Genomic DNA, 16,752 nt, shown 5'->3' with positions numbered 1-16,752 from the left:
ACAATAAACGCAATAATGTATGTGTTACTCTTTGGGGGAATTTTGGTAGCTGACCTTTGTTTTGGATTACAAATTAATTCGAATATCATGGTAATATGGCTAGGATTCGATATCATATAGGCTATAATTATAGCATTCCAAGAAAGATAGTCTATACAAATTTTTTAAATTTATGTTTTCAAGCAGAAAAGAAAGAAAACAGATGCAAAATTTCAACTTTTTTTAAAGTTAGATAGTCAGAGACTCGTGTATTACAGGAAGTGTTGGAACGTCCATGAGCACAAGGTGGTTCAAAGAACTAAACTACATGGGGGGAGTTTTTTTTTAATTCCCCCCTTTTGTTTGGCTTTTAGGGCCGCATCCATGGCATATGGAGGTTCCCAGGCTAGGAGTCAAATCAGAGCTGTAGACACCAGCCTACGAGACAGCCATAGCAACGTCAGTCCCGAGCCATGTCTGCAATCGACACCACACCTCACAGCAATGCTGGATCCTTAACCCACTGACCAAGGCCAGGAATCAAACTGACAACCTCATGTCTCTGCTGCACCATGACAGGAACTCCTATCCCTTTTTTAATTAAAGTACAGTTTATTCACAATGTTGTGCCAATTTCTGCTGTACACCAATGTAACCTGGTTCATACACACACACACACACACACACACACACACACATATATATATACACACACACATACACACACTCTTTTTCTCATATTATCTTCCCTCATGTTCTACCCGAAGAGATTGGATATAGTCCCCTGTGCTACACAGTAGGATCGCATTGCTTATCCCTTCTAAATGCAGTAGTTTGCATCTTACTAGCCCCAAATTCCCTCTCCATCTCCCACTCCCCCTACCTTGGCAACCACAAGTCTGTTCTCTATGCTTGTGAGTCAGCTTTTCTTTTGTATTAAACTATCGTTTTTGCTTTTAAAAGTTTTATTTCGCTCTGTGATGGTTCACTCTATGTGGCCCCAATTACTTACTAAAAATTCTTTTATATACACAGTCTCGGTTCTTCATTTCTTGGACAGTAGGTTAAGGACAAAGGCACATAGCCCATATTACCGTTTATGTCGAGCTGGAGATAGAGAATCACAGACACACAAAGGCAGAGACATCAGGATCAGTGTGACTGCAAACCAACCAAGGAACTGAGGGGAAGTCTGAAAATGTGGTTTTCATTTTAAAAATTTAGGAAATAGGATTTGAATCAATCATATGAAAAGGTTAAAGGCCTCAAAACCACAACGGACAATGCGATCACCACACAAAACTCAGGTGTTTATTTTATGTTGAATTGTCCTTTAACCTTATTCCACGTGAGCTCCATATGGTTTCCAGTTTTAAAATGTTACATACATAGGACAATTCTTTCAAATAGAGAAGGTATCAATAACAAGGGTCACAAAAATATTACTGTAATAAAAATACATTCATTTCTTTGGAAAACATATGCCTTGATCTTCATAATGAACTTACTAATCAGAACTGTTCAAATTAGACCAATTTCCTTAAGAAGGAAAAACACTACATTTTCATATAGCTTTTATCACAACATTTTCCAATATATTTTCACTAATTCTTTCAAATACCCATCAGATTTATCAAGTCACTTTCAGACCCTAGTACTCGGTTGCCTCCGTTTTTTTTCGTTCTTTCTTTGTACTTGTTTGTTTTTTAGGTCCACACCCACAGCACATGGAGGTTCCCAGGCTAGGGGTTCAATCGGAGCTATAGCTGCCAGCCTACACCACAGCCACAGCAACACAGGATCCCAGCCATGTCTGCGACCTACACCACAGCCCACAGCAACGCCAGATCCTTACCCCACTGAGCAAGGCCAGGGATTGAACCCACAACCTCATGGTTGCCAGTCAGATTCATTTTTGCTGCACCAAAACAGGAATTTCCAAAACTTGTTTTCTTACTATTGATGGCATAATAAAGAATACATGCCAAAATTCCTTTCAATCGTAACTATTATCCAACAAAAGAGTAAGTGTTGGAGAAAGGATTGAAGACATTTCACTGTATTTTTAATCAAATCAATGAGGATAAATTTTATGATGAATTCTGCCTAAAAAGCAAGAACTTAAAAGGCATATTCTAGGTTATTTAAAATTGATAAGATCGGGCGTTCCCGTTGTGGCACAGTGGTTAACGAATCCGACTAGGAAGCATGAGGTTGCGAGTTCGGTCCCTGCCCTTGCTCAGTGGGTTAACGATCCGGCGTTGCCATGAGGTGTGGTGTAGGTCGCAGACGTGGCTCAGATCCCTTGTTGCTGTGGCTCTGGCGTAGGCTAGTGGCTACAGCTCCGATTCGACCCCTAGCCTGGGAATCTCCATATGCCGCGGGAGCAGCCCAAGAAATGGCAAAAAGACCAAAAAAAAAAAAAATTGATAAGATCATCTCTCCATAAGAACTACACTTGCTGTTTTATCAATATTTAAAACAACTCCTCCCTTGGCGTTCCCGTCGTGGCACAGCAGAAACAAATACAACTGGGAACCATGAGGTCCGATCTCTGGCCTCACTCAGTGGGTTAAGGATCTGGCATTGCCGTGAGCTGTGGTGTAGGTCACAGACGCATTGCGGTGGCTCTGGCATAGCTAGCAGCAACAGCTACAATTAGACCCTTAGCCTGGGAAACTCCATATGCCACAGGTGCAGCCCTACAAAGACAAAAAGACAAAAAATAACATAACATAACATAACAAACATAACATAACATAACATAACACAGTTCCATGTCTCATTTTCAATTAAGAAAAAGATACTTCTGTTTTATTAGGTTTGTGCCACTGGAAAAAAAATTAATACTGAATTTGATCTTGATTGTACATGATTTTTTTCTCTGCTAGAGAGTGACATGTATTTGGGGAGTCTGTGTTTAATTCATATTGGCTGCCACAAACTCTGTGACCTTGTGAGAGTCCATAAGTGCTGAGAAAGTGAGTGAATGAAAAAGTGGCTGACACATGGATGGGCAGATGAGCCACTGGTGAAGAGATGCTCCATTATGCTCTTAATGTCAAAGTATACAGGCTCACTCTCACCCCACTAATCTTTTTGCTGCCTCTCTTACATCTTTGTTTCTCAAGGTGTAGATTAGAGGGTTGAGCTGGGTGTGACAACAGTATAAAAGAGGGCAGTGAACTTGCCTCCATCTTGAGAACTTCCTGATGGGGGCTGAAGGTATATGCACATGGCTGGAATGAAAAACAGAGATACAACCATAAGATGGGCTCCGCATGTCCCAAAGACTTTCTGAAGTCCAGCTGTTGACCGCATCCTCAGCACAGCACGGGCAATCGCACCATAGGAGCTGAGAATGAGGATGAGAGGTATGAGAACAAAAACGGAGCTCATGACCATGAGGGCCAGCTCATTAGCTGTCTTGTATCAACACAAGACAGTCGCAGCAGTGCTGGAACTTCACAGAAGAAATGGTCCACTTGGCCATGTCCACACAGGGGTACCCAGGAGGTAAATGAGGAATGAAGTGCCGACTTGGTGAAGCCACTTACCCAAGAAGCCACAGCCAACAGATGGCAGAAACGAGGGTGCATGAGGACAGTGTAACGCAAAGGTCTACATACAGCTGCATAATGGTCATAGGACATCACCACCAGCAGCTCACATCTTGTGGATCCCAGTGCCAGGGAAAAGTAAAGTTAGTCATGCAACCTACATAAGACATGGCTTTTCCTGGGCCCCAGAGGTTGACCAGCAACTGGGGGATGAAGCTGGTAGAGTAGCAGAGATCCAGAAAAGACAGGTTTGAGAGGAAGAAGTACATGGGAGTGTGCAGATGGGAGTCCAGGTATGATACGGTAACGATGAACAGGTTGCCTGTCAATGTCATTAAGTAAAACATCAAGACAACCACAAAGAGTACTACTTCCACACGAGGCCAATTGGAAAAACCTAGTAGGACAAAGTAGCCTCCAGAAGTTGCATTGAGTTTTTCCATCATCATTCATTTCCTGTTACCTGGCAAAAGAATTACATACACTCAAGATAAATGGAAATACAACTGCCAAAGCAATTTTGAGAAAAAAGAACACAGCCGTAAGTACAACCCTCCCAGACCTGAGATTTTACTACAAAGCTACAGTCATCAAAGCAGCATGGTACTGGTACAAAAGCAGACACATACATTCATGGAACAGAATGGCCCAGAAATAAACCCACTCACCTATGGTCAATTAATCTCCAACAAAGGGGACAGGACTATACAACGCACAAAAGACAGTCTCTGCAGCACGTCGTGCTGGGAAAACTGGACAGCCACATATAAAACAAGGAAACTAGAACATTTAATCACACCACATACAACAATAAACTCAAAATGGCTTAAAGATCTAAATGTAACAACAAAACCACAAAACTCCAAAAGAGAACATAGGAAAAACACTCTTTGAGATAAATCATAGCAATATTTTTTGGATCACTCCCTATGGGAAAAGAAATAAAAACAAAAATTAAAAGGGGGGACCTAATTTATCTTAAAAGCTTTTGCACAGAAAAGGAAACCACGGACAAAACAAAAAGATACCCTACAGAAAGGAAGAAAAGTTTTGCAAATAAGTGACCAACAAGGAGTTAACATACAAAATATCCACAGAGTTCAGGTACAATTCCCTATCAAAAACAAACAAACAAACAAACAAAAAAAACTCAATCTTAATACGAATAGAAGACCTGAAGAGAAATGTTTACAAAGACATACAATTGGCTAACAGGCACATAAAAAGATGCTCAATTATTAGATAAGTGCAAATCAAACCAACAATGAGATATCACATTACATCTGTCAGAATGTCTATCATCAAATAACAACATTTGTTGTTTACAAATAACAAATGTTGAGGAGGAGTTGGGGGGAAGGGAACACTTGCATGCTGTTGATGGGAATGTAAACTGGTGCAGCCACTGTGGAAAGCAGTAAGGAGGTGCAGCCAAAAAATTAAAAATATAACTACCACACGATCCAGCAATTCCACTCCCAGATAGACACCCTGAAAAAAACAAAAACACTAGTCCCAAAAAATGCACCTCAGTGTTCATAGGAGCACTATGTACCATAGCCAAGACATGGTAGCAATCCAAGGGCCCATCAACAGATGGTTGGATTAAGAAGATGTCGTATATATACATATACACAATGGAATACTACTCAGCCATTAAAAGGAATGACATACTGCCCCTTGAAGCCATGGGGATGGCCCTAGATTACATTATGCCTAGTGAACTAAGTCAGACAGAAAAAGACACACACTCCACATAAGAGTCACTTATGTGGAATCTAAAAATTAGCATTATTAATTATTCCAAAAAGAAACAGACTCACAAATACAGAAAACAAACTGGTGGTTTCCAAAACGGAAAGCGAAGGGAGAAGAGACAAATTAGGAGTACAGGACTAACAGATATAAACTATTATGTACCAAATTGATAGGCAAAAAAGATGTACTATACAACACAGAAATTATAGCCATTACCTTATAATGGCCTATAATGGGGTTTAATCTGCAATAATAATGAATCACTCTGCTGTACACCTGAAACTAATATATTATTATAAATCAGCAATACTTCAATAGAGAAAAAATTTTCCAAGAACCACAGGGACACACAAAAAAGAAACACAGAGTTCCCGTTGTGGCACAGTGGTTAACGAATCCGACTAGGAACCATGAGGTTTCAGGTTCGGTCCCTGCCCTTGCTCAGTGCGTTAACGATCCGGCGTTACTGTGAGCTGTGGTGTAGGTTGCAGACACAGCTCAGATCCCGCGTTGCTGTGGCTCTGGCGTAGGTCGGTGGCTACAGCTCTGATTCGACCCCTAGCCTGGGAACCTCCATATGCCGCGGGAGCGGCCCAAGAAATAGCAAAAAGACAAAAAAGGAAAAAAAAAGAAAAAAAGAAACAGAACCAGTTTGAAGAGCCTGCCACTTTTCAATTCTGAGACAATTAGGCTTTAAGAGAATCTATGATACTAATGAGATGAAAGAAATAAGAATCCACATTCGTATGAGGAATTTTAAAAGAAAAAATAGATAGTAGAAAAGACAAAGTTATCTCTGTAAGCAGTATCCTAATTAATAAATATAAGAACATATATGATACATATACACAGTGGAATATTACTGAGGCATGAAAAAGGATGGAATAATGCCACTTAAGCAACATGGATGGACCCAGAGTTTACCATACTAAGTGAAGTAAGTCAGACAGAGAAAGAAAAACACTATGTGGTATCACTTATATGTGGACTCTAATGAAAATTATGCAAAATAACTTATTTAAAAAACAGAAACAAACACACAGATTTCAAAATCAATCTTATGGTTACCATGGGGTAAACCACTGGGGGGAGACAAAAATTGGGAGAGTGGGATTCACACATAAACACTACTGTGTAAAATAGATGATTAATGAGAACCTGCTGTACATAGCACAGGAAAATTTACTCAATTGTCTGTAAAAACCTATACGGGAAAAAGAATGGATGTTTTTACATGTATGACCGAGTCACGTCGCTATATATCTTCAACTAATATAACATTGTAAATCGACTACACGCCAATAAAATTAAATTGAAAAAATAGAATGATGGGGTTCAAAAAGCATAAACCGATGCTAAAAAATGGGGAATGAAAGTAAGATGAGAAATAGGAACATAGGTTAAAATATCTCCCCACAGAGTTCCCTGGCGGCCTAGCCGTTAAGGATTTGGTGTTGTCAATGCTGTGCCTCAGGCTCTATCCCTAGCACAGGAACTTATGCATGCTATGGGTTCAGCCAAAAATTAAAACAAATTTAATTAAATATTTTCCCACTAATTACTTGCTAATTACAAAATGAAAAGCAGTAGCCTTTACATTAGAAAAACCTGGCGGACATCACCATAGCCAAGTAATCAATGTTAACATCTCCGATGTTAAGACAAACCAACAGCATGTGGCTACTGATATGATGCTATGAATAGGACATTATGTTTCAGTCATATTCCTGCCAAAAAATGCACAGCCTGACCTTAACAATGAAGAAACAATGAGACAAACTCACACGGAGACAACTTGGACAGAAGAGCTGGCCTGCACGCTTCAAAAAGATCATATTCAAAGAAGATAAATGAACTGGTCCACATTAAAGGACGTCAAAGAGACATACTACCTAAATGTCTGCTTCTGAACTGGGAAAAAATAGCTGTTAACAACATTACTGAGACAACGGGAGAAGAATGAATATGAACTACGGGTCAGATGATAATATTGTATCCATATTAAATTTTCTACTTTGTTAACTATACACTGGTTATGTAAAATAATCTCTCTGATCTTAGGGGAAAACACTTTAAGTATTTACAATAAAAGGATGGGTTGTCTCCACATTAGTCACAAAAAGAGATGATATAGATAGATGAGAGGGAGATAAGGAGAGATGGGTGACAGATGGATACATAGACATTGATGATAGCTAGCTAGACGACTGATACATAAAAGAATAAATATTTCAGGCTGAATGTAAACTTCTGCTGACTCTGGTCAAAAGGCTAATGACAGTTCTTTGTACCACTTTTGCAACTTTTCTGCAAATGTAATATTTTACCAGATTAAAAATTTTTTTAAGTAAATACAAAGGTTTTTTTTCTTTTTACTTTTATATTTCATCCAGATATTTTCCCTGCTGCAGAGAAACAACTTCTTCACTGCTGAATTCTTCTCACTCACCCGAGGGTGATGTCTGGGTAAATAGTAACTTGAACATTTTCTAGCACAGCTACAAAGGAAAATTTCTATGGAACATAATCTTTTAAACAATTAGCTTTAGTGTTCTTTTCAGCATTTTCATGCCATTTCTGCTTATCTGATTATCAAAAACACAATAATTGCAATCCAGATAATCTTACACACAGATAAAAAGATATGATGAACAATATAAACTCATTTATGATTTCAAAATTTTGACATAGGGTAAAAAATATTGAGCTTCAAGTAAATATTCTTATAGAAAGAACTTCATCTTCCGATTTGTTTCCTCACACTCATAGCTTATTTCTAAACTGAAAATTAAATACACATAGAGATACCAAAAAAAAAGAGAGAGACAGACACGAGCACATCCATTTATGGATACCTGTGATATGAACAAAGCTGAAATCCTTAGTTCACATGAATAGATCTGTGAGGCAGATAGGGAGAACAGTGGTAGAATGCCTCCTAAAGAACATGTAAATATAACTATTTTGAAAAGAGAAATTTTTAGGAACAGGAAGGTATAAACTCATGGAGAGAGCAAAGAAGCAAGGAAGGGTGTGGGATGGAGAAAACAGAGAGTAAACTGAATACTAGTGCTTAAAGCTGGAAGTGCATATATGTCTATCACAGGGCTGAGGAACCTGAACAAAGGGCCTGAAGTAAGCTTCATGAAGAATTCTGAATGTTTAACGAAATCATTAAATGGCTGTTCATCATTTAATATATTGTTACTAGGGATCTTATGTTTCCTTTTCTTTAAGAAAAGATACATTTCATAAATAGCTATAACTCAAGTGATTTCTTCGCCTCTTTCATAGGACAGTTTTCCACTGTATTGTGACAAGCCATTTCCTCCAACCTCACACTCTTTCTTTCTTCTTGGCTCTCTCGCTGAATCTATAGCTTCCTTTTCCTAAAAAATTTCTCTTTTCAAATCGGTTAAATTCAATTGTCCTCATGCACCCGCATGTTCATTGCAGCACTATTCACAATAGCCAGGACATGGAAACAACCCAAATGTCCATCGACAGAGGATTGGATTCGGAAGATGTGGTATCTATACACAATGGAATACTACTCAGCCATAAAAAAGAATGACATAATGCCATTTGCAGCAACATGGATGGAACTAGAGAATCTCATCCTGAGTGAAATGAGCCAGAAAGACAAAGACAAATACCATATGATATCACTTATAACTGGAATCTAACATCCAGCACAAATGAACATCTCCTCAGAAAAGAAAATCATGGACTTGGAGAAGAGACTTGTGGCTGCCTGATGGGAGGGGAGGGAGTGGGAGGGATCGGGAGCTTGGGCTTATCAGATGCAACTTAGAATAGATTTACAAGGAGATCCTGCTGAATAGCATTGAGAACTATGTCTAGATACTCATGTTGCAACAGAAGAAAGGGTGGGGAAAAAATGTAATTATAATGTATACATGTAAGGATAACCTGACCCTCTTGCTGTACAGTGGGAAAATAAAAAAATATATATTAAAAAAATTCAAATGTCCTTTAAGAGGCATTTTATGGTGATACCACTGTGTTAAAAATTTATGCTCCTTCTTGTGGACTGAGTGCACTTTGGCGGTTTAAAGCCCAAAGAAGCAATAAATTGCTCTTCCTCTGCCCAACCCCCACCAAAAAAGAGGCATTTTATCAAGGTTCTCCCCCTGTACTTGACAGATCTATTCATGTGAACTAAGATTTTTAGCTTGCTTTTTATTATAAGTATCCCACCATTGAAATATCCCTCTGTCTCTCCGTGAGAGCTTTGCCTCATCCAATAATGTCTCATCACTTCTGTTTCCTCACACAGCCAATTCTTTCTCTCACACTTCCTAACAAGCTATGGCAAAAAGAAAGAAAGAAAGAAAGAAAGAAAGAGAGAGAAGAGAGAGAGAGAGAGAGAGAAAGGAAGGAAGGAAGAAATGAAAAAACAAACAAACAAAAATAATAGAGCCACCTCTGGTTACCACTTTTGAGGTCTCTTACTTGCTCAAGTACCATTCTTAAAAAAGATGTTAGCACTAGATATTGAGTTTCAACAGGAAAGTTAGAAACAGTTTGTCCCCAAGCCTCTAAGACTTAAAACTCTTAAAGAAATAATCAGAAGTAAGTAGACAAACAATAGGAACGTTACAGGTAAGTTTATTTTTTACAAAGGAGTGGGAAAAAAGATTTCTACAAAGACTGTTTTCTTGTGCTGTGGAATGAAATATCGCCTTTTCTTAAAAATAAGACATTAATGGAGGTCCCGTCGTGGCTCAGTGGTTAACGAATCCGACTAGGAACCATGGGGATGCAGGTTCGATCACTGGCCCTGCTCAGTGAGTTAAGGATTCAGCGTTACCGTGAGCTGTGGTGTAGGTTGCAGACAAGGCTTGGATCCCACGTTGCTGTGGCTCTGGCGTTAGGCCGGCGGCTACAGCTCTCATTTGAGCCTGAGCCTGGGAAACTCCATATGCTGTGGGAGCGGCCATAGAAAAGATAAAAAGACAACATAATAATAATAAGACATTATTTTTAAATGTCCTTATTTTTAAATTTCTATGGAGGAAATATGACGGACATGAGTTTCGCCTCCCCATCCCCATATCACTGGTCAGCTGTCTTTGTTCTCATATTAGTCTTTCAATACCTTACCTAGGGCATGCCTAACACTCAAACAACTCCTTTCACTAAATGCCCTTTCTGCATCTGATCATATTCCCTCTCTTTGCCCAGCTGATGCCTCTTTATGTAGGGACCAACCTGATTTCTGGTTTTCATCTCTTTCACATCACCAACATAAAGGGATGGCTGGACAGATGCACCATAGAGTCTAGTCTACTGCATCACACTAGGAAAGCAGAGTCTGAAAATTACTATGGTTATCATGCTACACAACAGAGAATTCTGAGTCTACTGAAAGATATGGTTTAGCAGGGAAGAGGAGCTCATTAGAGCATTTAGTGTCTCAGGGGATAGACCCCTTCTCCTAGAGCAAATGGAGTTTTATGGAAACAAAAGAATAATGGGACATGCTTTCCTTGACTGGGGCCATTGGGAGGGTAAATCCCAAAGTGGTAAGTAATGCCCTTCAAAGAATTGTCCTGGTTACAACAGTGTCTCAGGAATATCTTCAACATGATACACTGTTGCCCGAAGAAAACAATGACTCCATAGACAAACCTTCAGTGATGAACATGCTCATGAAGCTGTCTTTATAGGGAGGGGAACAGGTTGCCCTGAAATTTCTTCCCCAATTCCTCATCCTGCTAAGGGCCACATTTGAGGAATAACTTGTTAGAGGTGGTCTAAGTGGGGGAATAGGGAGCATGAGACATTTGAAAAATGGGATACATTAAAAACTAAATTGTACATTTTTACTATTAATTAGAGTTAATTGTCTCTGCCTAACATCTCTAAATGTCAAGGCAAGTGTAGCCCTGCAAAATATTGAAAATAATCTTTGAAGACCATTCAAACTATAACCCAGAAGGTAACCACCAAAACTCTGAAAACCTAACATAACTATTTAAAATTTCCAAAACATCCTTATGAATAATTTCCCTTGAGGTCTTGCTAAGAGATTTGCCATAATATAGAAAAAATAAAATACGACTATATCCAATAACTGGCTTGTTAGTGTAACAAAAAAACAGTATATGATGAGTTTATGAATTAAGAAACATTTTAAAATTTTGATATTGTTTCTAGCTAATATATGACATCGATAGAAAGAAAATCTGGGTTTGGAAATTGTATTACAATAAGATTACATTTTTTTAGTAAGTGGAGTTGACTTACAGTGTTGAACCAATTTCTGCTATATAGCAAAGTGACCCAGCCATACATATACATACATTCTTTTCCTCATATTATCTTCCATCATGTTCTGCCACAAGAGACTGGGTGTAGTTCCCTGTGCTACACAGTAGGACCTCATCACTTGCCCCTTAGAAATATAAGAGTTTGCTTCTACTAACCCCAAACTCCTAGTCCATCCCACTCCCCCTCCCCCTTGGCAACCACAAGTCTGTTCTCCAAGTCTCTGAGTCTGTTTCGGTTTTGTTGATACGTTCATTTGTGCTATATTTTAGATTGCATGTATAAGTGACATCATTTTAAAAATTGTGATTTTAAGAGAGCAATTGGGAGTTCCCATTGTGGCTCAGTGGTTAACGAATCCGACTAGGAACCATGAGGTTGTGGGTTCGATCCCTGGCCTCGCTCAAGTGGGTTAAGGATCTGGCATTGCCGTGAGCTGCGGTGTGTCGCAGACGTGGCTCGGATCCCGCGTTGCTGTGGCTCTGGCGTAGGCCGGCAGCTACAGCTCTGATTAGACCCTAGCCTGGGAACCTCCATATGCCACAGGATCGGCCCTAGAAAAGGCAAAAAGACAAAAAAAAAAAAAAAATGAGAGAGAAATTGGGTATTTTGCTTTCTGTTTTAAGAGAAGTACCAGAAAACAGTCTTTATGTGTCCTTGGTCGTGATTGTTGTACAAATTCAACAAGGAAAAGACATAAACATTCTCCACAGTGCTTGGTACATAATTACTCCATACATGTGAGCTACTATTACCATCACGGTGAATTTTAACTTGAACTGATATTTTAACAAACAATTCTGCTTTAATTCTCTGTTATTCTTTTTTTTTTTTTTTTTTTTGTCTTTTTGTTGTTGTTGTTATTGTTGCTATTTCTTGGGCCGCTCCCGCGGCATATGGAGATTCCCAGGCTAGGGGTGGAATCGGAGCTGTAGCCACCAGCCTATGCCAGAGCCACAGCAACGCGGGATCCGAGCCGCGTCTGCAACCTACACCACAGCTCACGGCAACGCCGGATCCTTAACCCACTGAGCAAGGGCAGGGACCGAACCCGCAACCTCATGGTTCCTAGTCGGATTTGTTAACCGCTGCGCCACGACGGGAACTCCCTCTGTTATTCTTTATTTCAGATACTTAAAAATATTACACACACATAGAAAACCTACATTCCCACAACTCAGAATCATCAACTCTTACTTTTGTCATATTTATTTCCAGCATTTTCTAGCACATAAAATATCACAGAGAAAATCAGTGTCCTTTCTATCACTCCCTGACCCAAAACCCAACCCAGAGGCAACTACTATTATGAGCTTGGCATGTATCATTCCAGCTCTGTTCAATGCATATCGAATATTATGCATGTAATAAATATTTAAATATTAATATCATTACATGGCTATATATTCAGAGTTTAAATTTTTCTATTGGGGGGAATTTAAACAGGGATCCGATACTAGCAGAAAAACCCAGCTATCAAAAGGTGGGAAACGTCTGATAACCCGGGCTAGAGCAGTTTGTATCAAGCACCGATATTCTCATACTTTGGTCACTAGATTGTAGGAGAATATTTAGCTCCTGTTAATCCATTGGATGTTTTCTTCTGGACCCCAAAGGTTGACCAGCCACTGAGGGATGGGGCTGGTGGTGTGGCAGAGATCCAGAAAAGAGAGGTCTGAGAGGAAGAAACACATGACTGCATGCAGATGGGAGTCAGGGTACGACAAGATAATGATGAACAGGTTCCCTATAATGTCATCAAGTAGAACACCAAGATAACCAAAAAGAGTATTACTTCCAGGTGAGGCCAATTAGAAAAACCAAGGAGAACAAAGTAGCCTTGAGAAGTTGCACCGATTTTTTCCCATTGTCACTCATTTCTTATTATCTGGGGAGAGAGTCCCAGAAAAACACTGATGGCTTCAATATAATATGATGTGAAAGTGACTACTAATTATTTTGATGACTACTTTTTTAATTCTAACAAAATTTTAAATATGAGTAGTTCATATTCATAGTATACAGGCATCACATATTTGGCCCCAAGGAGTACATCTCACTTGAATTAATATCTCATTGTGCATACAGTCTAGGATAGCAGTGATCTATAATATAGGCTATTCATCATATTTCGCTGTTGATTTACTTTTACTTTTGTCTTATATTACCTTTTACATTTATTTATTTTGCTTCCTAAGTGTTCCATAATTAACAAAAATAGAGGCAGACAGGTCCATTGCAATTCCTCAGAGACAGAATCAAACTATGTCCTGACCCTCTTGTTAGAAGAAAATATGTCTCAGGAGAAGGGAGGCACGATAAAGATTCAGAACAAGGAGAAGAAAGGAAGTGAAACATATTCATATTCCTTCTTTTCAGGATGAGAAACGTTCAAATATAGTATCATGTAATCAGCACAAGCCTACACGCTTGTGTGTGTGGAGAGAGGGCATTGCTGGGAAGGACATAATGCTCTCTCCGGAGACACAATCTTCCTGGCATCAGACACGGTCCTGACGACAATAAAAGCTTCTCAGTGCATAGCCTTAGAAGTGAGGGCTGGGGAGCTTTACATCCTCTGAACGTGGGGAGGTTAGAAGGACAGCATGCAGACAAAATCAGGGAGTGGCTCCTCAAAAGCAAATACCATCTACTTTTTTTCTTCAAAAATGATGATTGAAGGTATGTGATATAACTGAGGTCTTAAGAGTGCTGTGGAAGATGGTGGATGAAAGCTTGAAAACGAATAGCCAGCATTCGAAGCATCATTCACTTCTGGACATTGTTTTAATCAGTTAGTTTCTCCCCTCTCTGAAGACCATAAAAATTTCCTCAGTTTGCCAGTATCCCTGTCATAAAGGATAAGTTGTGACTTATGCTGTAGGTTGTTTTAAATTAATTATTTCACAAGAATTAGATACAGCTCTTGTTGTTGGGTAATTGGAAATGCCTGTATCATCCTGTACATGTTACACACATCGAGTGCTAAAATAGTTTCTGCGAGCTTATGTTAAGGCATCACTCAGCTAGATATTAGGTCCTCGATGAAATAACTACGGATAAATGGTGGAAAGCAATGGGAAATCATCTCTGCCATATTCAATGGCCAGTTTATTTAAATTGTACCTATGATTCAAGCATTTTAGAAATGACCATTTCAGAATAATGGAGACTAATATTTACTGAGTTTTTCTTATATTCCAGGCACTGCACTAAGCGTTTCAGGTAAAATATCTAGTAATGTATCACATGATTTCCTCTGGCTGATAGGAACTAAAGAAACATTTCATCATGACAATAGAGACTAATAAGGGACTGAGTCAGTTAAGCAACAGTTCTAGTTATGTGGAGCTGGCTCCAAATGAATCACTTCTGCTGGGTTATTTCCAAAGCAGAGCTGTAGACAAGGTACATGTCTTGGATCTTGGGCTGGGGAAGCTGGCACATGAAGAAAGCCACGAGCTATTGAAATGATCTTGTCTCTCTCCTCTATTTACTTTTTCATACATCCACCTATCACTGAAACTCCATCTCAAGATTTAAACCTGCAGAATCTTGTCAATGTTCAACAGCCACTTGATCTTTCATCACATTGAGTAGGAATCTACACAGTGTATCATTGCATAAACTCCTATATCTTTAGATTAGAATCATGGTGCATTATTTGGTTGATGGCTGATTCTTAATATAGGTTATTTTATAGACTGGCAATATTAGAGAATATTGCACACAGTGTCTAATGAGTTCATTAACATGAGATTTCTAAAGGGCAAGAGTTTCTGATGGTGATAAAGTGCATGTTAATTTCTTATTTTGTCTTTTGGTATCTTTCTTTCTTTTTAGGGCTGCACCTACAGCATATGGAAGTTCCCAGGCCAGGGGTCAAATCGGAGCTGCAGCTGTCAACCTCCGTGACAGCCACCGCAAGGCAGGATTCAAGCCACATCTGCAACCTACACCACAGCTCACAGCAACGCTGGATCCTTGAGCCACTGAGCGAGGCCAGGGATCAACTCCATGTCCTCATGGATATTAGTTGGGTTTGTTTCCTCGGTGCCACAATGCAAAGTCCAGGCACTCCTTAATTTCTTAGTTTGAATTCACAGTTGCCTCTACAATGTTGGCACATTAAAACCAAAGCAATTCAGCAAGAAAGAGAAGGGCTTCATCATTCTTCCTTCACACCAACATGACAAATCAGAAATTTAGCTCGAGAAAATATGTACCAGGTGAGAGACAGAGAATATTCATGCCCAATTGTACTGCCTGAGATGCTCCTTCCTGCAGACCCCTGACACCTGCCTTGAGCCTCTCGCACCCTTTCTGTAGGCAATGATTAAAATTAACCATTCTTGGTGTGTACATAAAGCTGACCTCTACTACACGGATCTTAGGTCAACAGACAAAGGTCAAGATGGAGAGTAAATCCAGAAAACAACAGGAAGAGTACTGAAAAAAATCAGATTTTACCTGGTGTAGAATTATTCAAGTGACAGGGAGGAGAAGAGAACTGAACAACTTTGCTTGCATTCTCACCCCCAGGGAGACCCATATATTTATTCTATATGATTTAATAATTATTTCTAGACAGAGTATCCGTCTTTGCCTTTTTAAATGTTTAGAAGCACTCAGAGATCTTCACTATCTTGGATGCCTTAGATTTTCAGCTGTCTCTGAAGTTTACCAGGTTTTAAAAAGTACTTGTCACAGGAAGTCTTTTTAATTCACCCTGTGGGTCTAAGACTATCACATGACTAAGAGCAGGCATCAGCCTTTGGTCTCGCCGATGTGGCATCACAGTATGTTCTATTCCACACCCTACTCCAAGACAACGGATCTGCTACAGTCTAAACGAGAAATATTAGGAAAAATCTTGCGATCACAGTGCGAAAGACGCATTCTTTTGTGTTGGATCCCCTCAGCGCATCAGAGTACTGAGGAACTGCATTTGTTTCAGATCACAAAGACAGAGAGTAACATCTTACACTTAAGCGACAGATGACAACTCCACATCCCAGAATTTTCTATGCAACTGCATAGGCATATTAAAGTCAGGAAGCAAGAAAATTTTGGGAATTCCGTGTGATCAGCAGTTAACAAACCCAACTAGGATCCATGAGGATGCGGTTCATCCCTGCTCCTCTTCTCAAACAGTTAAGGA

General features: G+C 39.5%; 1 pseudogene; it reads right to left on the bottom strand.

The window, feature by feature from the left end:
• Positions 1–2,762: 2,762 nt before the first annotated feature.
• LOC100519095 lies at positions 2,763–4,068 on the bottom strand (annotated as a pseudogene).
• Between the last annotated feature and the right edge of the window lie 12,684 nt (positions 4,069–16,752).

The sequence above is a fragment of the Sus scrofa genome, unplaced genomic scaffold, assembly GCF_000003025.6.
Source record: "Sus scrofa isolate TJ Tabasco breed Duroc unplaced genomic scaffold, Sscrofa11.1 Contig2561, whole genome shotgun sequence".
NCBI lineage: Eukaryota > Metazoa > Chordata > Mammalia > Artiodactyla > Suidae > Sus > Sus scrofa.
This window is presented reverse-complemented; position numbering and strand designations above follow the sequence as displayed.